This window comes from Cnephaeus nilssonii (assembly GCF_951640355.1).
Source record: "Cnephaeus nilssonii genome assembly, chromosome: 14".
Classification (NCBI taxonomy): Eukaryota; Metazoa; Chordata; class Mammalia; order Chiroptera; family Vespertilionidae; genus Cnephaeus; species Cnephaeus nilssonii.
The window spans coordinates 20751853-20758355 of NC_137085.1; the positions used below are offsets into that span (position 1 = coordinate 20751853).

A 6503-nucleotide genomic window follows, 5' to 3' on the forward strand; every position below is an offset into this window, starting at 1 on the left:
CTCTTGTCAGGCGGGCACAAGAATCTCAGTCCATCTCATGGACCCGAAATCGGAAAGTTCAGCCTTATTTCACAGATTTGAAAACTGAGGCTCAGAAAATGGAAATGCCTTGTCAAGGTGCACAGCGAGTTGGTGGCAGGGTCAGGGAGTTGGGATCCAGGTTCTCCGGGGACCAATCCATAGCGCCCTTCGTTGTAGTCGTGGACCTTGTGTCTCATTGCTGCAAAGTTCAGCATAGCGCTCAGCATCTACCCGGGTACTTGGCGCATCAAAAGCAACTTATAAACATCTTGTTAAAGGGAGGGCTGTTTCAAAAATATCTAAGATCTGGCAAAACAGGGATTATTCGGAGGAAGGCAAGAGAGTGTCAGGGGTTACCAACTCAAAAGCATTCATTTAGCACAATATTTGCTAAAGGAGAATGAAGCCTGCTATAAGGAGTACTTCCTTGGATAACTCACTTTGTCCCCAGGTGGGTCGAACAACCATCAACAGACTCTGGCCGAGAAATGTCATCATAATCTGGGGTCAGGACAATTGGCTACCCAGGAGAAAGAACGGGAGTCAGGAGGTCTGTCGTTGCCTAGTTTCTTGAGCTAATCCCATCCCCTCTGTGTGTTGCCTCTGAGACGATGAGGTCAGACTAAATCATCTTTGAGACCCTTCAAGACCAATGACTTGGTTTATCTGTTGCCTTTCCCCAGATCCCCGTGAGATAGCTACCGTAAACTCTTTCCCAAACATGGAATAAGGACTCTCCCTCGCCCAACGCCTGGCTCCCTCCTCCAGGTGGAACTAATTAGCTATCAAGGCTTGATGTGGGGAAAAGGAATTCCATTCTCATGTTCTATTTGTTAAAAACACATTTCCATAGGAGCACAGACATCTGTCTTTGTGCTTGTGCTGAAAGGTACTTGTGCTGACAGTTTCTTGGAGAGTTCAGAGAGCAGGAGGCCTCCTTTCCCAGCACTCACCTTGCTCACGAGTGAGGGTTTTGTAGCCAAATCACTCTGTCGACTTCTAGGTGTTGGGGTGCATGTATCTCCCTTTTTGGCTTACAAAGTGCTTTCCCATAAATTATGTCATTGGGTCCTTACCTGCCCTATGAGGTATGAAGTGTGGGTGTTATTACCATTTTATTGGTGAGGCATCTGAGGTTAGGAGAGGTTAAATGACTTGGCCAAGATCACAGTGGTCGCTGGCAGAGCTAGGGTACCAATCAAGGAGCCTACCCTCTTACCATTATTCATTCATTCATTCATTCATTCACTCACCCATTTGACATGCATTTACTAAGCAACTCACATGAGCCAAGTACTGTGACAGGCTCTGAAAATACAAAGAGGAGTAAGACCCAATTCCTCCCTGGAGTAGCTCACAATCTAATGAGTTGGGAGACGGATTTGTAAAGCACTATTGGTAATGAAAGTACTGCGCTTTGGGAGGGGAGGAAACCTCAGATAAGCAGCTGTTGGGACAGAAGTCTTAAGAGCAATAATGAGGGAACAGAACACTGCAAGGAAGAGGAACCACATAGGTAAAGGCACAGAGGCATGAATAGTCGACATGTTCAGTGTGGCTGAAGATTAGGGTGCATGGTGGGCTATGGGGGGAGATGAAGCTGAGGGTTAGCAGGGACTTGGTGGTGAAGGCTGCCTTGATTTCTGAGTGGAGCTGGTCTTGCTCCAGTAAGCGAAGGGTAGACAAGTAGTCAGCATGTGGATGTTCCAGATTTTCCTGTTTTGTTAATGATGTGTTGGCTGCTGCCTAATACATAATCACCTACACAATCCATTGTCTCCTCCTCCCTACACATGGCTGACTTGACCCAATTATTCCAGAGCATTGCTCAACCTCTGTATAGCTTCCATAAGACACACACACACACACACACACACACACACACACACACACACACAAAAAAAAAAAAAAAAAGAGGAGGAGGAAGAACAGAAACGCTTGAGCAATCCAGGAGGCCCAGCCAGAATCTGCCCTCTGAGAGGCCCATGTGGGTTTCATGTTCTCAGGAAAATATTTGCCATCTCCCTGGCAGAGGGAGAGTGGAGTTCTCCATGCACTGTTTGAGCACAGGTCGAGGCCTGAATGGGAGTGAGTCATGGCCTCAGAGGAGGGTTGGAAGGGAGCTGGTGGCTGATGGTGGGCATGGGTGCAGGAGATGCTGGGTGGAGGGGTAAATCAGTAAAGAAAGCATCATTAACTCTACTCCCCCCTCCGCAGGGAGGGTGCCTGAACAGATCTGCTCTACAGAGTCCGAGTGAGAAAGTCAAGAAGTGAGTCACAGAGGTCGTCTCCGGTGGGCTGGTCGTGGTTCCAGGCTGGGCCTGAGAAGGCTGGAGCTCCCATTGTGAAGGGCATAGCCCCCGGCTCTATCTCCTTCCCGGGATATGGTGGTCCCCCCGATCCTAAGCTGATCCCAGCAAACTGCGAGAAACCTTCTAGATCCGCTCCCTGCCTCTCTTTCCAAGTGACAAGGCAAGGGCCCCAATAGCCATCACCCTTCTCTGCTCGGGAATACAAGGCAATGGGGGTTTGGAATGTGTATGCTCTTCAAGCTCCTCACGTATTTCATAACGTGAGTCTACATGGCAGAGTTATCTCATCCCGGGTTGCAGGCCCAGGTGCCTGCAGGATCCTGCCAAGTTTCCTCTAGAACAGTGTGAGCCCTATTAGGTTCCTGTTTGTCTGAAATTTTCCTCTCCGGTGAGTCAGTGCCTAATGTGGTCTGTTTCCTCGTACTCAGAGTGGGGACCACAGTTCAGTTGCATCGATACCACCTGGGACTTGGTTAGCAATGCCCAATCTCAGGGCCCACCCAGACCTGCTGAATCAAATCTTGCATTTACCGAGATCATAAAGTTTGAAAAGAACTGCTCTAGATGCCCAAAGTTCAATTCCAAAACCTCATCATCTCCTAAAATAAGCTGAATATAATGAAGGGTTGAAGATGATGGTCAAGTGCCAGAAGATGATATTAGTAAAGCAGAGCCCTCTTCTACTCAGATTATATCAAGCTGTTTGAAACTGACTCATGGATACAGAGAACAGACTGATGGTTGCCAGAGGGGAGGGGTGTTGGGGGACTGGGTGAAAGAGGTGAAGGGATTGAGAAGTACAGATTGGTAGTTACAAAATCATCTTTGGGATGTGAAGCACAGAATAGGAAATCTATAGATGTAAAAGCCTAAGCAACCGAACAACTGAATGACCAGTCGACTGGTCACTATGATGTGTACTGACCAGCAGGGGGCAGAAGCTCAACACAGGAGCTGCCCCCTGGTGGTCAGTGCACTCCCACAGCCAACCTCCCGCAGCCGGCCAGGCCGAGGGACCCCATCCGTGCATGAATTTGTGCACCAGGCCTCTAGTATAGTTAATAATATTGTAATAACTACGTAGGGTGCCAGGTGGATACTGAAAATATCGGGGGAAACACTTTGTAAAGTATATGATTGTCTAACCACTATGCTGTACACCTGATATGAATACAAAATAATACTGAATGTAAACTATAATTTTAAATTTTTTTTTAATTATTTGAGTACTGGTTAGAGAAATTAGTGAAAGTGCCCTCGTTCAGGAATTTTTTCTAAGTCTGCCTTGTAAACCAAAGCCAACTTATGGGTAGTGGCACACGGAGCTCTGCACTGATAATGGGTTAGGGTTCGAGGCTGCGTTTAGGTTCAGTGGGAACAAGTGGTGATGGATTAGCAGTGTCTGCCATGGGTCCAGGGGGCACAGTGGCTGAGGCGCTCCCTGCTTTCCTGGCACTCATTCTCATTCACATCTCTGGGCAGTGGCCTGTGACATCTCCTAGTCACTCCTAGGGGACTAAGGACTAGCTGACTCCAGCCCTGACCGTTTGGGACAAGGACTAAGGCCAATACCAGCTCCCTGACCTGGAGACAGCGCCCCCTTGCCCTGGCCTTCTTCAGTTCCAAGAAAGGTAGTCACAGCTACATGTCTGCAGGAAGACGGCACGCATATGGTCCTGAAGTGGCTCCCTTGCTATGCTTGACCCACTTTCCCCCTGGGGGGTGGGAGAACCATGGACTTCTTCTACCACAGGCTCTGGGCCTTGTCACAAGCCCTGGACACTTGTCTATGTCACCAGAGCATTACCCTAAATTCCAATTTTGCTCAGAACACACTGTTCTAGGTTTTAGGCACGGCCTCCTCTCGTCTCTGTGCATCCTGTTCAGCCTAGAACGTAATAGAAGTGAGGACAGTGACTGGCTGGTATGAAACCCTATGACCGAGGATTTTATTCGCAAGGATGCCTGAGGCCAAGTCAAAAGGCTAAGCGCTGCCGAAACCGGTTTGGCTCAGTGGATAGAGCGTCGGCCTGCGGACTGAAGGGTCCCTGGGTTTGATTCCGGTCAAGGGCATGTACCTTGGTTGCGGGCACATCCCCAGTGGGGGGGTGTGCAGGAGGCAGCTGATCGATGTTTCTAACTCTCTATCCCTCTCCCTTCCTCTCTGTAAAAATCAATAAAATATATATTTTTTAAAAAGAGGCTAAGCGCTCAGTCTGAGACCCAAAAATAGAAACGTGCCCTCATTTCCCTCTTGGACAGAGTCAGCCGCCCCAATTCTCGGGTCAGTAGCCCTTTTCTTTGAAAGGGAACAAACACTGTGGAGGCTTCAAAAACAGAACCTGGGGACACCAAGACCACTGTCCCTGGTCCCCTGCCTTCCCACAGCTACCCAAAAACACGGGAGGCAGTCTGTATTGAGTGCCTGTGAAGTGCCATGCCATTGCATATGCTTTACCTCACAGACACTCTACAGCCATCCTATATGGCACATGTCATTATGCAAATTTAGAGACAAGTTAAGTAACATGTCCCAGGTCACAGAGCTAGGAAGTGGTAGAACTAAAATTCAGACGCAATCCTCTTGGGCTTCCCAATCGGCATGCCTTCCACGTTCATAATGTCTGCAATGAAACCCAGTGACCTCCCTGTTGCCAAATTCAATGATTACTTCCCAGCCCTGGTCATACTCGACATTTTAGCAATATTCCACACGGCTGGCCACGCCCCCTTCCTGGAAACACTGTCTCCTCTTGGCTTCTGTGAAATCTCACCGGCTGTGGCCCCGCCGGCCTCCCGGGCTCTTCCTCCTCAGCCTCCTTTTCAGATTCTCGGTTTTCTGCTCAATCTCTGTGTTCAAGGACTCAGGTCTTAAGCCTGAGCTTTTTCTTTCTTTATTTTTTTTAAATGTATTTTTATTGATTTCAGAGAGGAAGGGAGAGGGAGTGAGACATATATATATATCAATGAGAGAGAATCATTGATCGGCTGCTTCCTGCACGCCCCCCACTGGGGATCGAGCCCGCAACCGGGCATGTGCCCTGACTGGGAATCAAACCGTGACCTTCTGGCTCACCCACTGAGCCACGCCGGCCAGGCCTGTGCTTTTTCTCTTCCCTGCCTCTACGCTGCCTGGATGATTCTACTGATCTTTGGGATTAAATATCACCCATGTCAGGATACTTCCAAATCTCCAACTCATGCCCCGACTTCTCTCTGGATTTCCACACTCACATAACCAACTCTCTGTTTGACGTTTCTGCTCAGATCATTAATATGGTTATTCGTTTTTCCCCTGAAAAAATTTGCTTCTTCTCTCATTTTCCCCATCAAAGTACACAGCACCCAGTTACCAAAGCCACAGGTCAGATTCCTCCATTTCCCTATGCCCCATGCCCAATGAGTCCTGTAACCTTTCCCTCCAGAAGAAATCCCAACATCCATTTACTCCTCTCCATTCCCAACACCGTAATCTAAGCCCCGAGCTCTCCTGCCCGCATCCCTGAAGTGTCCTTAGAACTGGCATCCCTGCTGCCAATCTCCCTGTAAGCCATTTGCCACACAACACCCAGAAAGTCTTTCTAAAAACATAAACCAGATCAAGCCACTTTCTTACTTAAACACCTTCCACTGACTTTCCATCCCACTTGGAATAAGTTCCAAAACCCTTGCCTTCCCTTACAAAGTCCCACCTGATCTGACTTTATTTTAGCTGCTTTCACCCTCATCCACAACACTTCAGCCACACCCACCCAGCAGGTTTCTGCCTGAAAGCCCCCTGAAAATGCTATCTACTCTCCAGAATATTCTTCTGATCTTCCCAGATTGGTACCTTCTTGCCATCAGCTGAAGCGCTGCCTCCTCAGAGAAGCCTTCCTTGATCACCAACATAAAGTAGCCTCGCAGCCCTAGCCGGTTTGGCTCAGGGGCTAGAGCGTCAGTCTGCGGATTGAAGGGTCCCAGGTTTGATTCCGGTCAAGGGCACATGCCCGGGTTGTAGGCTTGATCTGTAGTAGGGGGCATACAGAAGGCAGCCAATCAATGATTCTCTCTCATCATTGATATTTCTCTCTCTCTCTTCTCCCTTCCTCTTTGAAATCAATAAAAATATATTAAACAAAAATAAAAATAAAGTAGCCTCACAGTCAGCCACATCACAGCCTTGTCTTT

The 6503-nt window shown here is 48.4% G+C and overlaps 1 long non-coding RNA gene across 1 annotated transcript in view; it reads left to right on the forward strand.

Annotated features, from left to right (window-relative positions):
• Window positions 1–3595, forward strand: part of LOC307111501 — a 39170-nt gene extending 35575 nt beyond the window's left edge. The window contains exon 3 of the long non-coding RNA XR_013814582.1: window positions 2239–3595. This is a non-coding gene — a long non-coding RNA (uncharacterized lncRNA). The remainder of the gene's footprint in view (window positions 1–2238) is intronic.
• The last annotated feature ends 2908 nt before the right edge of the window (window positions 3596–6503 follow it).